This window comes from Maylandia zebra, linkage group LG15 (genome assembly GCF_041146795.1).
Source record: "Maylandia zebra isolate NMK-2024a linkage group LG15, Mzebra_GT3a, whole genome shotgun sequence".
NCBI classification, from domain to species: Eukaryota; Metazoa; Chordata; class Actinopteri; order Cichliformes; family Cichlidae; genus Maylandia; species Maylandia zebra.
In genome coordinates, this window is record NC_135181.1 from 22,432,185 (window position 1) to 22,449,035 (window position 16,851).

At 37.8% G+C, this 16,851-nt stretch overlaps 2 long non-coding RNA genes across 3 annotated transcripts; both read right to left on the minus strand.

The window, feature by feature from the left end:
* Positions 1-2,258: 2,258 nt before the first annotated feature.
* On the minus strand, positions 2,259-5,231 carry LOC143412786 (uncharacterized). Its single transcript, XR_013093323.1, has 3 exons — positions 5,140-5,231; positions 5,032-5,060; positions 2,259-3,181 (listed from the first exon to the last, which is right to left on the minus strand). It is a non-coding gene; the product is annotated as an uncharacterized LOC143412786 (long non-coding RNA).
* A 1,921-nt stretch (positions 5,232-7,152) lies between these two features.
* Positions 7,153-8,167, minus strand: LOC143412674 (uncharacterized). 2 transcript variants are annotated; one of them, XR_013093196.1, is made up of 3 exons: positions 8,039-8,167; positions 7,502-7,840; positions 7,153-7,353 (listed from the first exon to the last, which is right to left on the minus strand). It is a non-coding gene; the product is annotated as an uncharacterized LOC143412674 (long non-coding RNA). The 2 variants fall into 2 exon arrangements; XR_013093197.1 differs by having other exon boundaries at positions 7,502-7,837; positions 8,039-8,160.
* Between the last annotated feature and the right edge of the window lie 8,684 nt (positions 8,168-16,851).

Below are 16,851 nucleotides of genomic sequence, written 5' to 3' on the forward strand. Positions count from 1 at the left end.
GATAAGATGTATTAGTGGTCTGAGACCTTTTGGCACCTCATTGCACCAATGAAGTCATTTATTTCTGAGAAATGAAGGGGAAGTGTTTTGTTGAGACGGTTGGTACAACAGCAGCAGAGCTCTGGAGGGTTGAGCCTGTAATGATGACCAGATAAACACCAGAACCACAAATGGTTAACACACTGACGAGTTTCTCACTGGACTGTCTTTAGACTTCCCACCATCTTAAACACAACACGCCTGTTAATGTTGTTTCGAGATGTTTTACTGCAAGTGGTTTCTGATTTTTGTGAAACTATAGTAACTTAATTTCAAACTATGAGTAATGTTCACATGAAGCTCTGTTCCTGAATTACGCCTCAGTATGATTTGTTAAAACACAACAGTTACATTAATTACGGGTGCATTTATATGTTTTAGATAAATATCAGAGCTCATCACAAACAAATGTAGCCTCATCAGCATTAAAATAAAATAAATACACAAACAAATGAATAACTCTGTCATTATTTTTTTTTATTTATCAATATATTCAACTAGTGTCCTGTTTAATGTATTATTTTATTGTTCCTGTGCTTGAATCATGAAATAATTTAGCTAGTGAACAGACCGTAACATCTGATTGGCTACATGCGCTTTAGGGCGTGGACCTTCCCTCACAGTAAACTTTTGTATTATTGCTGTTTCTGTGTCACTAAATACACTGTGAAGAGTTGTTAGGCGCAGAGTGAAGAGGTGTGATCTTTAAATATCCGGTTGATTTGCCAACATAGAGCCTGTCTGAAAAAAATCTCCAGTGTTCTCGGAGATGTCAGGTCCCGTTAGTGTAACAGCTGCCTGGCTCTGCTCTGCTGCGGTCAGCTGACCTCATGATGTCCGCGGAGAGCAGCCCGCTCCTGGTGTTCCAGATGAACCGGTGAGGGTGAGACAGATGTGCTGTGGACTCAACTTTTCAGGAACTGCTACTAAAGTAAATACTGAGAATACTTTGTGCACAAACAAACAAACAAACAAACAAACAAAAATTTCTTAGGATGCTTTAAAGACAAAAATCCTCACAACTAAACTATGGCGCCATCTATGGCAACGTGCCATTCACTACAGCTAGATGAACCTGTGACACATCTGGAGCTGGTTTCATTCTAAGCTGAAAACTTCCTGTTTCATGTTCAATACATCAGACATGATCTTTGTATTCTGCATTCTGCTTTTATTTACTGCTTCATTATAAATGGTCTATGAAATCAATCATCACAAACATCTAAACATTCTATTCAGATTTTTGCAAAATCAAATATATTTGTTTAATAGTTTACAGCACGCTGCTCATTTTTCTTTTTGGATGTAGACACAAAATCAGCTCAGTTTCAAGTACAGGTAGAATGCATTCATTACAATGATTAATGGAAGTTGAAATAAAAATTTTCAACCATGTGTTAATTATTATTATTGTTATTATTATTATTATTTGACTATTATGTGAAGGTGACAAGGTTCAGTTAACTTTGCAGCTTTTGATACTAAAATTACCCTAATTTCAGTAGATAAAACCAAAAACATACATGATGACATAAAAACAGCTGCATAGGTCGTGTCTGGTGAACTGAACATGAAACAGGAAATTCTTTTTGCTAAAATCTGGTCATAACTAATCGAGGTGTGGATGTTTCACAGGTTAAAGTGATTGGACTGTCACTGCCACTGACCTTTTAAAACTATTTCACAGTAATGTGCCTTTTATAGCTGAGCATCCTACCAGTGTGCTCATAAAAATGTAAATGTATTTAAACAGAACAGGCAGTTAAGTATTTCATGTGATACTTTTATAGTAAAACATAATAATGAGGGCAAAATGGCAATAAAGCACACAGTGAAGTTAAACTCTTGTCATCAGTTACATTGCTGTCACAACCCATATGGAAAAGAAATAGTGAAAACTTATAAAAGACTTGCATAAGATGTGGCCTACTTCATATAATGGATCATATAAAGCTTATATGATTTACTCATGAAAGTGGCCACTTTCTCATTACTTTCATATATTGTTTTAGTAAGTATCCAAAACATACACGTTTCATTTATATGATTTTTCAAGCAATCTTATATCTGTTTTCACTCTTGTATGCTTTTCATACAAGTTTCACACAAGACAGATACAAACTTTATAAGATTTATATATATATATATGTCTTTTCCATATGGGAATGTGAGCTGTCCACACACAAATGTACACACATGATAGAAAATGCTTCATAAATACTTTCCGTTATATTTTCATGAGTTATAACAAAAACAAGTTGTTACAGATCACATAACGCAGAGTGACGGATGATTTAAGAACTATCAGTCATTCGGACTCTGACAGGTAAATGATGCATCTACATGTTCATGTTGGATGAAGGTGAGATCAAACTGTTTCATTCAGATTTATATGCAGGTTTGAAATTACATTTGCTTTTTGATTATTATTATTGTTAAACAGAAGAAGTGGACTTTAAAGCAGGCTGTAACACTGGAATCAGGTTGAGAGTTTTATGACAAAGACTTTGAAAATGCAGGTGAGGGTGAATGGTTCCAGCTGCTGGGTTTGGTGAGTGGTGGAGGAAGAGCAGGCAGTTATTCCAGAACTGAGTATTTGATCAGGAGGAGGAAATTTAAAGAAATTTAAGATTAGTCAGAGGAGAAAGCAGGAAATGCAAAGAAGTCAAGGTTCTTCTATGGAGACTGAGTGATGCTACAGACACACCTAACACAACAATCTAGAAATGACTGAGTGGATGAAAGTGTGTTTAAATGGCTGTGATTAGGTATTTGAGACAGATGTAGCTGATCAGTCTCTCTCTCACAAACACAACATATGGAGAGACAAAAAGAGTAAAAGCAGAGGGAGAGAGACGGTATGTAGCTCGACACGGGAGGTTTATGTGAACATGGCAGGAAACACTGTATGATAAAATCCTCATCTTACTGGATGAAAAGTGGAGTGTAAGGACATTGAAAATATTAAAATGATCTTGTGAGTCTGTGTTCTTCACATATAAAATGTGATGAGATGATCTTCAGCAGAAGTCGCCTTGTTTCTTTGCTGAGTTGATGTTAATGATCAGTGGAGTCTGACAGAAGCAGAAGGGTCTCGAGAGTTTTCAAAGGTCACTGTACCGTCATCTTCATCATTCTGCACCTGTGGAAAACAACACAACACACTTTAGATTCTCTCATATAACTGATATTCATATGTTTGGACTGTTTGGAGTTTTCAGGTTTGTGTCTGCATCATCTCCGTGCACAGATTATTTTTTCTTTAGAAAACCGTCACCCCCCCAAAAAAAATTATTTCCTGAGATAACATGTAATTTCACTCTAACAGTGAGCACAGTGTATTCTTCTCTTTAGTCTTCTCCTGTGTGTATGTTCACAGTTCATAGGAACAAATAACTGCATTTATCAGCTGCAGCGACCCAAAAGCAGACTCTACAAAACAAGCAGGCAGGATTTAACATGACATATTTACACGTGGTTGACAGCAGTCCAAGAGTACAAAGCTCCAGTGAAGACAAACAAAAAACAGAATCCCACTTACTGAGAACACACGGTAGAAAACAACAGAATACCTGAGAAGGAACAAAGAGGAGATAAATACACACAGGGAAAACTAGTGGAAGTGGAGATGCGGTACGGATAAACAGACACAATCACAGACAGGAAGTTTAACTGAAGCACGAGATTAACAAAATAAAACATGAAGTATATAAACAAGTAAATACTTAATGCAGAGATGAAGACTGGACTAGATACAAGAGAACACAGAAAACTAGGGCTGGGTATCGTCTCTGATTTCTTCTATTTAAGTCGATTTGAATCAGGGAAATTTTACCTCAGTCAAAATTGTTACAATTCTGACCACTTATCCATATTTTTACATCTATAAACAGAAAGCTGACACTTGTGAGACTTTATCAGAAGTGTAAGCATCACAGCAAATGCCTTTGTGTCCAAGTAACTGAGGATAAAACACAGAAAAACATGAAGGAGAGTTTCCTGGCCTGGCTAAAAATATTCTGCAATAGAACACAAACTGAAGAAAACCATGAATCCGCATATGAACATTACCAAATGCTGCTGAAGTGAAGCAGAGCAAAGTTACAGAGGTATTAATAGGGACACAGCTAAGCATTTCGCAATTTGGCAGAATTTTAAAAAGTTTAAATTTCTTCTGTATCGAACACCAGAAATGTGGCTTTCTTGTTGGAGGTCATTTTTGAAAAGAAAACCAACAACAACAACAACAACCAAAACAGCGGCCGTCAGCACTGTACACAATGGTAGGCTGGTGCGTAATAAGCAAACGAATAAAGCAGAAAACAGAGATTTGAGATGGGAAACACTGAGAGAGAGCGAGAGAGAGAGAGAGAGAGAGAGAGCTGTGTAGGAAGTGTGATTTTATCGTGGTGGGAATTAATAACAATATTTATCAAATGTGAAGCGTAGTTTGTATCTTCTTTCAGTGAATTTTGGTCAGAAAGTAATGAAACCTGTAGCATTAGAATCTGTGAGCCGGCGACGTGTCCGTGTACGTGGCGTCGGGTGAGAAAGCTAACAGCTCGCTGATTCTGATGTTTCAGGTCCGCACTTTGTGTGGAATCCATTATCTGCTCTCATTTACTGTTTTTGCTGTGTGGTGGTTGTTGAAATTAAAGTTTTAACCTGAGCTTCTGGTGTTTCTGGCAAAATACATTTAAATTTAAAAAGTTATTTAGGATTTTAATGAATCGATATCACGTTATTCAAGCTAAAATCGATTTTAATTGGAAAATTGATTACTGAAACCCACCCCGACACAAAACACAAAACACTTGGAAACAAAAAACTCCAAATAGATTTAAATGTTGTTTAAATGTAAATTTGTGGAAATTCTTTAAAATTATCTTTATGTTGCATCCAATAAATTACAATTAAAGAAGATTTCAGAATCCAAAAACATAAAAACCATAATCATGATCAATTATCTGAATATTCAGTGTTTATACTCACAGTTCTTTTTTCCTTTTGCGGTTTGTTTACTAAAAGAAAAAGAGAGAGTAAATTTCAACTTCATCAACGCGTCTCTGGTATAAAAGTTTACTCTGTGAATGTTTTCACCTTTAGTCTTTGCCCACATGTTGACTGTAACAGCAGATATTAAGAGCGCTGCTAAACCCACAGACACAATGATGCATCTCAACAATGATGGAAAATCTGAATCTTCAGGTTTTGTTTCAGATTTTTGTTTTATGGAGAAAAAACAAAGATTTCACATATTATAAATACAGACAGTGTTATAGGTTGTGGTGAGTATATGTTTTGGGTGTTTACCTTTCTATTTGCAATATTTAAATATCATTACAAAGTGTGGAATTGTTCTCACAAAAATAAACACTTAATATAAACATTTAGTACACCTTCAGCTGTACAGCTCCAGCAGAACAAATACAGATTTTTTAAAAAGGTGTTCTTTTAGAAAAAGCTTAATAGGTTAATATGCTCACTATGTGTCACACCTCACACATTACACAGTGATAACTCAAAAAAGCAGATGAAGGTGAGATGTTGTAAAGGTCACGGTGGCAGCGCTGCCTGAAGGTAATATCTGCATATCTGCGGATTTCTTTTCATTTGTTAAACTCCTTTAGTTTTCTTCCATGTGATGAATGATGAACAATTAAGAGTTTGCTAAACATAGAGGAACAATAACAGACAGATTTAATGAATCTGCTCAATGTGGTTATGATGAGCTGAAAACAACAACTTGTAACAAGAGACTGAAACACACTGAGAGTGACTGAGCAAGGTAAAAAATGAATGATAACACAAAGAGATGGACAGAAAGAAATATTTTGCCATTACCTCCATCTGATGATTTATCCCCATCTGAACAAATACACAAATTTAAAAAGAAGAGTTTGTTCATGTAGGACAAACTTTGTTACCTTTACAACAGTCATGACAAACGCAGGTGTGATATTTCTATTTTGTGTTATTGTGTTATTAAAGTTAATATTCTCACCTGTTGTCCCACCTGAGGACTGACGGCTGAAAGGAAACAGCTGCACTTTCTTACTGTACTTATTCATCACCAGTGTTGGTCAAGTTACTTGAAAAAAGTAATCAGTAACTAATTACTGATTACTCCCCCCAAAAAGTAATCCCGTTACTTTACTGATTACTTATTTTCAAAAGTAATTAATTACTTAGTTACTTAGTTACTTAGTTACTTTTTAAAAACACGATTTACAACCTGAAGAGGTGATAAAGTGATAGATCTTTCAGCCCAATTCTACTTTTTCTACATAATCCATCATACAAAATGTAATCAAATGGAAAAGTCTCTTTTTTTAACTTGTTTTATTAGTTTTAATCTTTTAACTTTATGCATCAAGCAAAACATTTAATTATATGCAACATTCTCTGACTTGAATAAATTAGTTTAACATTTAAACCTATTTTCTACACATTCCAGCACATAAAATAAAATATTTTTTGTGTTTTCACTCACTCTTTCAAACAGATGCAAGTAAAACACAGCAGAAAATAAATAAAGTCAAAGACTCAGCGGTCCTTTTGCTCTATTTTCACCTGTAAAGCAGGAGCAGGGTAGGCGGAGGGTTACCCTGGTGTAGGTGTGCTGCGGTCAGTTGAAGAATCCGCGCGAGTGTCTCTGTGAGTTTCCCATCACATCGTAGCTACTCGGTGCTTGCTCAGAAGTTTAGGGGGTTTTTTTGCTGTAAAAAGAAGTTTTCTTCCCACGCACGATGGACGCTAATGTTTTTGTCACTTTTTATGGAATCAAACTCAAAGTAAGGTCAGTACTTCCACACTTTAAATGCTGCACGCTCATACTCTCTCCCGCACTCGATATATTATCCATTGTTGATCTGCACACAGCTGCTGTCACCAACGTCGCACTTGCTTACGTCACTGTCATGAGACATTCTCGCAAAAAAAATCACGGTTTTAGTAACGCAGTAACGCAGCGTTCCTACGGGAAAGTAGCGGTAATCTAATTACCGATTTTGCAATAGTAATCCCTTACTTTACTCGTTACTTGAAAAAAGTAATCAGATTACAGTAACGCGTTACAAGTAACGCGTTACTGCCCATCTCTGTTCATCACATTACACTTTAATGACTCAAAAAACTTCTGATTAAGGTGAGATGTTGTAAATGTCACAGTGGCAGTGCAGCCTGGTGGTGATATCTGCATGTCTGAGGATTTCTCTTCACCCTCATAGATCCACTGTACTGTGTGTGTACATGGATCATACTCCAACACAGAGCAGGACAAGATGACTGTACCATTGTTCTCATCTTCAGTCACTTCAGTCGTACAGATGGAGACATGTTGAGAGAGAAAAACAAACAATAAAGATAATTAACTTCATCACTGTGGTCATACTTACTGTAAGAGTTTAGTTTGTTTCTCTAACAGGACATTTCGATGTGAAAGGATGATGTAAATACTCACTGTTGATGACGGACAGAGAAGAACAGGATTTTCCACAGTGTTGTTGGTCTTGTGATGTGTAGTGTCTGCAGGTGTAGTGACCAGCATCATGAACTGTGATGTTCTTTATGACCAGAGAACAGTTTGCTGTAACACTCAGTCTGTCTGATGTATTTTTGTGCTTTTCTTCAATCAAACCGAGATGAATCAGCCTGACTGTGTCAGCAACATTCAAACGTCTGAAGATCCAGTCAGTTCTGTTACACTCAGGCTGACCAACTGTCACATTTTGACAAGGCAAAGTGACCTCATCACCAAGTCTGATCAGGAATGTGGGGCCATGTTGTCCAGTCACTGCTGCTGTGGAAAAGAGAAATACATTTGGAAAATAAACTGTAACATGGATATGACTGTGATGTTCATAGTTAGTGTGAGAATTAGCTCACCCCTGGTTTCAAAGGTTCAACAGAAAGTTGCAAACAAAACATGGCTGCCTCAGTTAGAGGATGAATGATGTAACATCAGGTTATTCATTTATAACGTGTTGTGTGTTCTTACCTTTAAACTGAAGCGTCAGTATCAGGAACAGAAACATTTGAATCCATCTGAACTCAGCCATCGTGCTTCTCCGTCTCTCTCAGTCTCTACTCTTGCTCTCACGTTCACAAGTGAGGCAGTAACAAAGATGAATACAGCACTGACTTCCTGCTCACTTCCTCATAGTGACATCAACAACACACTTGCTGGATGAATTTGGTTCTCAGTACGGAAGATCTCTAACTTGCCTGTGACGTTTAAACATCAAATATATGAAAAAGCTTTTCCACATTCTACGTTTATTCGATGCAATTTGCAAGTTTTTTGTTATTTCAGTACGTCACAGGGAGGACTCCAGTAGAGGAGAATAGAGGAAGTTAAACGTGTGAAAACTAAGAGCTGAAATAAATGTTTGCATGAACGCATCTCTTCTGTAAATGTAGTTTATTCTGCAAAAGCAGAAAGTGTGTTTGATCATGTTTCTCGCAGCACAAATTAGTTTGTGATGGAATTCAAGTCTTTACGTCCACAATGAAGCATAGTGATACTGCAGCAGTCACCACTTTGAGCAGCTGAACATGAAACAGGAAATTCTTTTTGCTAAAATCTGGTCATAACTAATCGAGGTGTGGATGTTTCACAGGTTAACCCTCTGTAGAACCTGGGACCATTTTCGTGGCCTTTCCGTTTTTTAATTCCACGCCATTTCCACTGTGTTTAATGGAACATGTATTTTTTTCCCATTTTAGTTTAAAATTTCAGTCTGAGTTTTTTAAATGAGCTTAAATGGCTGAATAAAAGGCATACATCCACTATCGAACCTCGTGGCCGATTTGTGCCCCATTGAAACCCATTATAAACGCTATTTTTCACGCCAGAAAAAATACGGTCAAAGGGATCGTCAGGTTTCCAGCTTAGGTTTCGTTTTGGACTACAGGCCTTAGAGTTGTAATTTTTTTATTTGTCCACCGGGTGGCGCCCTTGCTCCACATGTGACGCCTGCTGGAACATACACATGTTCTCCAGCGGCCTGCTCGAGACAGATACCCGGAAAAGGCAGACTAATTTCCCGCGTACAGCAGCAGCTTGGCCCGCTGCTCGTTCCGGACCATTTTCTGACCTTAGGTTCGTTTGAGGGTGCATTAATTTTTTTTAATCAACAGGAAATGACGTATTTGTTTTCACGTGGTAGCGGAAGTGTGTGCTGCAGACACGGGAACCGAACCATATGCTCCGGCGCTGCGCGAAACACACCCGCGGCAGAGGCACTCCTCCCCGGGGGAGCAGGAGCAGCAGCGCCGCCTGGGGACATTTTTGGCTTCTGCAAAAAAAATTAAAACCGGATCGAAATTAATGTTCGTGCCAATCTTTTGTCCATCTAAAGGCCTAATTATAATAACAATAAAATATTACTTCAAATGTTTTTTTGGAAAATATTTTATGTTTTATGTTTTATGTTTTTGGGGCAAAAAAAGCAGTGCGCTCATGTGACGAAACCGGGATATAAAGGGTTAAAATCCGCGAAATGTAATTAAAACTTGACATGAATATTTCAAGGAGAAGTAGGTCTAAAAGATTGGCTAATTTAAAGTGGAATAAAATATTAATATATAAATTTTTTATAGCACTTTTTGGGCGTGGTCGATAGTGTGCATTTTATGAAATGCGCTCCTGGAAAAAAAATAAAAGGCGATCGAAATGACTGTTGGTGCCAATCTTTAGTCCATCTAAAGGCCTAATTATAATAACAAACAAATATTACTTCAAATGTTTTTTTTTGGAAAATATTTAGTTTTTTTGTTTTTTTGGGGCTAAAAAAACAGGGCGCTCATGTAATAAAACTGGGATTTAAAGGGTTAAAACAATGAAAATATAATTAAAACTTGACATGGATATTTTAAGCAGAAGTAGTTTTAAAAGATTGACTAATTTAAAGTAGAAAAAAATATTGATATATAACATTTTTAGAGACCATTTTTTGGTCCCGAGGTTCACGAAAGGATGGGATTTTGAGGTTCTACCAAATGTGATTGGACTGTCACTGCCACTGACCTTTTAAAACTATTTCACAGTAATGTGCCTTTTATAGCTGAGCATCCTACCAGTGTGCTCATAAAAATGTAAATGTATTTAAACAGAACAGGCAGTTAAGTATTTCATGTGATACTTTTATAGTAAAACATAATAATGAGGGCAAAATGGCAATAAAGCACACAGTGAAGTTAAACTCTTGTCATCAGTTACATTGCTGTCACAACCCATATGGAAAAGAAATAGTGAAAACTTATAAAAGACTTGCATAAGATGTGGCCTACTTCATATAATGGATCATATAAAGCTTATATGATTTACTCATGAAAGTGGCCACTTTCTCATTACTTTCATATATTGTTTTAGTAAGTATCCAAAACATACACGTTTCATTTATATGATTTTTCAAGCAATCTTATATCTGTTTTCACTCTTGTATGCTTTTCATACAAGTTTCACACAAGACAGATACAAACTTTATAAGATTTATATATATATATGTCTTTTCCATATGGGAATGTGAGCTGTCCACACACAAATGTACACACATGATAGAAAATGCTTCATAAATACTTTCAGTTATATTTTCATGAGTTATAACAAAAACAAGTTGTTACAGATCACATAACGCAGAGTGACGGATGATTTAAGAACTATCAGTCATTCGGACTCTGACAGGTAAATGATGCATCTACATGTTCATGTTGGATGAAGGTGAGATCAAACTGTTTCATTCAGATTTATATGCAGGTTTGAAATTACATTTGCTTTTTGATTATTATTATTGTTAAACAGAAGAAGTGGACTTTAAAGCAGGCTGTAACACTGGAATCAGGTTGAGAGTTTTATGACAAAGACTTTGAAAATGCAGGTGAGGGTGAATGGTTCCAGCTGCTGGGTTTGGTGAGTGGTGGAGGAAGAGCAGGCAGTTATTCCAGAACTGAGTATTTGATCAGGAGGAGGAAATTTAAAGAAATTTAAGATTAGTCAGAGGAGAAAACAGGAAATGCAAAGAAGTCAAGGTTCTTCTATGGAGACTGAGTGATGCTACAGACACACCTAACACAACAATCTAGAAATGACTGAGTGGATGAAAGTGTGTTTAAATGGCTGTGATTAGGTATTTGAGACAGATGTAGCTGATCAGTCTCTCTCTCACAAACACAACATATGGAGAGACAAAAAGAGTAAAAGCAGAGGGAGAGAGACGGTATGTAGCTCGACACGGGAGGTTTATGTGAACATGGCAGGAAACACTGTATGATAAAATCCTCATCTTACTGGATGAAAAGTGGAGTGTAAGGACATTGAAAATCTCGTGAGTCTGTGTTCTTCACATATAAAATGTGATGAGATGATCTTCAGCAGAAGTCGCCTTGTTTCTTTGCTGAGTTGATGTTGATGATCAGTGGAGTCTGACAGAAGCAGAAGGGTCTCGAGAGTTTTCAAAGGTCACTGTACCGTCATCTTCATCATTCTGCACCTGTGGAAAACAACACAACACACTTTAGATTCTCTCATATAACTGATATTCATATGTTTGGACTGTTTGGAGTTTTCAGGTTTGTGTCTGCATCATCTCCGTGCACAGATTATTTTTTCTTTAGAAAACCGTCACCCTCCCAAAAAAATTATTTTCTGAGATAACATGTAATTTCACTCTAACAGTGAGCACAGTGTATTCTTCTCTTTAGTCTTCTCCTGTGTGTATGTTCACAGTTCATAGGAACAAATAACTGCATTTATCAGCTGTAGCGACCCAAAAGCAAAAGGCTAATGTCAGACTAAAAGACCGGATTGAAGTGCAGCGATTATTAATAGAAGCTGAAATAAGGCTCATATTTTCTTGCATTAATATTATTTTACTATTACCCTCCTCTTTATTTTCAGATATTTAGATGTGTCATACTTGTTTATGTTAGCTTTTTTGTTTGTTTTTTTGTTTTTGTTTTTTAATTAAAACTGACGTTAGAGTATTTAAATGCAGGGAGAATAGTCAGAGCATTTTCAGCCAGAATAGAAACATCTGGATCAGCAAGTTGATACGGTTTGTTGAGATCCTGAAGACTGATGTCAAACATGCTCCAAAAATGTTAAAATTGTAAACTCCATTGTAAAATATCAGCTGTCTCTTAGCTGTTTTGTAAGTCTACTAGGTTTAGGAAGTTCATTTTGGAAGTCTAAGTTCCAAAGCTAAGTCTACTACAGGGAGTGCAGAATTATTAGGCAAATGAGTATTTTGTCCACATCATCCTCTTCATGCATGTTGTCTTACTCCAAGCTGTATAGGCTGGCCCTTCTGCCTGCTGTCCATCAGGATATATCCGTTAGGTTTAGGTCAGGTGTCTGTGGAGGTCAGGCCATGTGACACAGCACTCCATCACTCTCCTTCTTGGTCAAATAGCCCTTACCCAACCTGGAGGTGTGTTTGGGTCATTGTCTTGTTGAAAAAGAGGACTAAGGAGGACCCTGAAAAAGAGGTCCAAATAAGCACAAACCGGATGGGACAGCATGTCACTGCAGGATGCTGTGGTAGCCATCCTGGTTTAGTTTTAAATAAATCCCCAACAGTGTCACCAGCAAAGTACCCCTACACCATCACACCTCACACCACTGTGAAGCACCTCCATGCTTCACAGTCGGAACCATGCATGTAGAGACAATCCATTCACCTTATGTGCTTGGCACAAAGACATGATGGATGGAAGCAAAGATCTCAAATTTGGACTCATCAGACCAAAGCACAGATTTCCAGTGGTCTGATGTTCATTGCTTGTGTTTCCTTGCCCAAACAAATCTCTACTGCATCTTGCTTTTCCTTAATCATTGTTTCTTAGCAGTGTCGTGAAATCGATCAATGTAGAGCAGTGTCACAAACCACGGAGGCCCCAGAAAAGTGCAATCAAACGTTGAGTTTATTAACAGCTCGGAGAAAACATCAACATATGTCTTCTGACCAAAATACATGTTGTGGATACTTATAAAGCAGTGGGGTACACGCCCCCATGGCCTCAATTACAGATTAAAATAGGTTCCAGACATTAGTCACAGTTAATGGTACATCTTGTACATCTTTAATGGCTATAAACAGACATAGAACTTCTCATTTTGATAACACCTTCCATACAAGGTAATAATCTCAAGCCCTCAGAGTGTCTGAGGGCTGGTTATCACCTCCAGTCATCTGTTACCAAGTAGAATAAAATATAGTAAGACACCAAATGAGTTGAGGCCTCAGGCCGGACACATTCCTAGATTATATGTATTATATGTACTGCAAGCATGCATTGCAGTTATCCTTCTATGTTCTAGTTTCCCTCAGCATGTATCACCTGGACAGTCACGCCAGTGAAGCTTAATGAACCGAACATCAACTCAAAATAAGCACAGATATGCAATGTGTATAAAATACTTCCAACCGTACTTGTAATAAAAGTTAACATAATGGAAGGATCCTCAAATGGACATCTTTAATCAACAACTTTAATGCAGTATCAATACTGTGAGAAATATTATTAAATGGAATAATGCTGTAAAGAATGTTATTAATGCAGTTATAATGATGCAGATTATATGGCAGCAATAATAGAATTTCTGTATCTCCACAGCAGCTATTTGACAATAAAGGCCTGGTTTACACAGTCTCCTCTGAACAGCTGATGTAGAGATGTGTCTGCTACTGGAACTTTATCTGGGCTCTAATCTGTGGAGATGTTAACTTGCAATTTCTGAGGCTGGTAACTCAATTCATCCTCAGCAGCAGAGGTAACTCTTGGTCTTCCTTTCCTGGTGTAGTCCTCGTGTGAATCAGTTTAGTCTTAGCATTTTATTGTTTTTGCGACTGCACTTAAGGACAGATTCAAAGTTTTATCAATTTTCCTGACTGCATGCTAACTGTCTGGTACATTGTTTTCATTTGTCTTTTTACTGGGGCTTTTTTGGATGTGTTTTCATTAGAAAACATAAAAGACAAGGAGAAACTATTTATAGATTATATGGCAATTCTGCAGCACTACATACATATATCAAAAATAAACAAGGAGTTTATATTTACACTGTGGCTTTACTGCATATATTAAATATTGCACTGTAATGATGGTAATTTGCATAGTCTGTGTATAGAGGGGAGTAGTCAGCGCATGTTTAAGTTCAGGGTGGTTATGGCTTTTGGAAAGAAACTATTGTTGAGTCTGTTAGTCTTTGTACTTTTGCACCCATACTGCCTCCCTGAGGGCAGCAGGTTGAACAGGTCAAAACCAGGGTGGGAGCTGTCCTTGATGATGTTTGTTGCTCTGCTGAGGCAGTGTGAGGTATAAAGGTCCATCAAGGAGGGAAGGGGGCAGCCAATGATCTTCTGTGCTGCCTTAACTACTCTCTAAAGCCCTCTCTGTCTGCCATGTTGCAGTTGCCGTACCTTACTGTGATATAGCATCTCAGCAGGCTCTCAAGGGACGAGCAGCAGAATGTCAGCAGCACGTTTGAGTCCAGGTTATACTTCCTGAAGACCCTCATGGTAAGTAAAGTGAATTGCCAACATTGTGCTGTCCTAGTAACGAGTTCCTCTTCCGTTATCAAACTGTCTCTTTGACAACATCAACACGAAACTGTGCAAGAGGAAGTTGTAAAAATCTTAAAAATAAAGCACCTAACCATCCATCTATCTATTCTCTTCTGCTTATCGTTATCAGGGTCTCAGGGAGGAGATGGAGCCTGTCCCAGCTGTCATCAGGTGAGAAATGAGGTACACCCTGGTCAGGTCACCAGTCTGTTGCAGGGCTAAAACACTTAACTGTCTTAAATTAAAATTTAAGAAGTTTAGTTAAATGCTTTCATTATTGCAGCTCTTTTGTAGAAAGCTTTTGTGAGCACACATGGAAACAGAGCAAAAGTCAGTCTCATTACCCTCAAGAATTTATCTTACTCACTATCAAACATTGCAATACTGCTGCAGTCACCACTGCTAGCAGCTAGATGAGAGCACAAAAAAAGATGTGTTAGTGATCTGTGGGCTGATGCTTCCTCATCGCACTTCTGAAGTTTAATTTTATCTTTTTCTGAGAAGTGAAGGGGGAAGTGTTTTGGTGAGAATGTGAGTACAACAGCAGCAGAGCTCTGGAGGTTTGAGCCTCTCATGATAACCACATAAAAGTCAGAAACACAAATGGTTAACACACCCAGTAGTCTATAAGAAGCGTCTTTAGGTCCTCATCATTTTTCTGGAGTTTGCTAAATTGCTAAGACTGAATAAATGTTCACTGCAGTTCAAAATTCAGATTAGCAGCAGTTTTTCTTCATACAGCTTTTAGTGAATCAGGCTAAACAATACTTAACCACTGCCTCTAATGTCCTGCAATTGGTTAATGTGACTGAAAACTGACTAAAAACATTTTTGTTTCTATTAGTTTTAGTGTTCTTACTATTATAACCAACAATGAAAAAAGGAGACTGGCCATGTGTTGGATTTATGTAAGCATCTTTGTCATATTTAACACCTCATTTTAAGTTGATTGTTTAAGTTGCTGCCAAAGCAAAGCATCTGTGTTTATCCAATGTCCACTATTAAATTAAATAAATCCAACATTATCTTGTTTCAGTGAACACTTCAATATGTGCAGTTATGACAAAATGACACAGGCTCTAAAGCGGTTTCTTCTTAAAATGAAGAAAGTATCTGGATCCTTTATTTAAAGCATTTATTTACAGTGGCAAAAAAAATTTATTAGTACTTTTTCTTCTTTCTAATTTTTGTCCGCACTGTTCAGGATGCATTTGAAGCTGCGCCTTAGACAGTAATGATGTCATGTACTGTGATAGGATGCTATCAGCTAAACTTTTATGAGCAGCAGCAAACAGAAAAGGTTTCTTGGTAGGGATGCACCGGTTCTGACATAAACGGTAGTAACCAGACCGAAAAGCAGCGCACATTTCGGTGCTTTATTTCGGTGCTTTTTTTTCCTGAGCTGTGATACACTTCTAGCCAATCATTTTACGTTTCCGAGGATAGTAGGCGGGTCCAGGCACGTACGTTCTTTTAGAGCAGAGCTACAGATTAAAAACGCCCAAGGCGAAACGGTCAAAAGTATGGCTGTACTTCACAGCAAAATATGCAAACTCAGCAGCCTGCAACAAGTGCTTTAAGCTGATACTGTGATACTGTCAAAGGAGGTAACACCTCGAATCCGATGAAACACCTGGCGACGCATAGCGTTTTTTTTTTTAAAGCCAAGAAATGCGCTGTATTTGATAGCTTGCTGCGAGACCTCACACCGAGCACATCTACTGTGGGTGTGGTACCTGTTATCAGACCCGGAGTTAGCAACATCCCCAAAAACACGAAGAGTAGAGTCCTGGGGCCTGTTCTTCGTACCGCGCTAAGTGAGTTAGCTGGATGAGATTGTTGACGATTTCGCGTGATCCTGGATCGTTCGGTTCCCCGAAGCCCATCTGGGACTTGCTGTCATAGCAACAGAGCCGTAAGCGTAAACCTGCTGGGGAGCAGGTTTACTTTATGTAAACAGGATTAGATCGCGGCCACGCAGGTATGCCCGCGTCATTCATACGAAAGCAACAGCGATATTCCACCACTGTTTCACCATAAATAAATAACATCAATGTAACTAAAGACAATGCAGCACCTGATCCATTTATTGATTTCACACAGATAGATACAGGTCATTTCCTTAAAAAGGGAAATGTACTATTAACATTCTATTACATGTATGTGATTATTACAGATGTAATTCATATTTCAGAGTAGCAATTGCAAATTACTTTGTGTAATCAAGATGAGAGACCACGGCTAT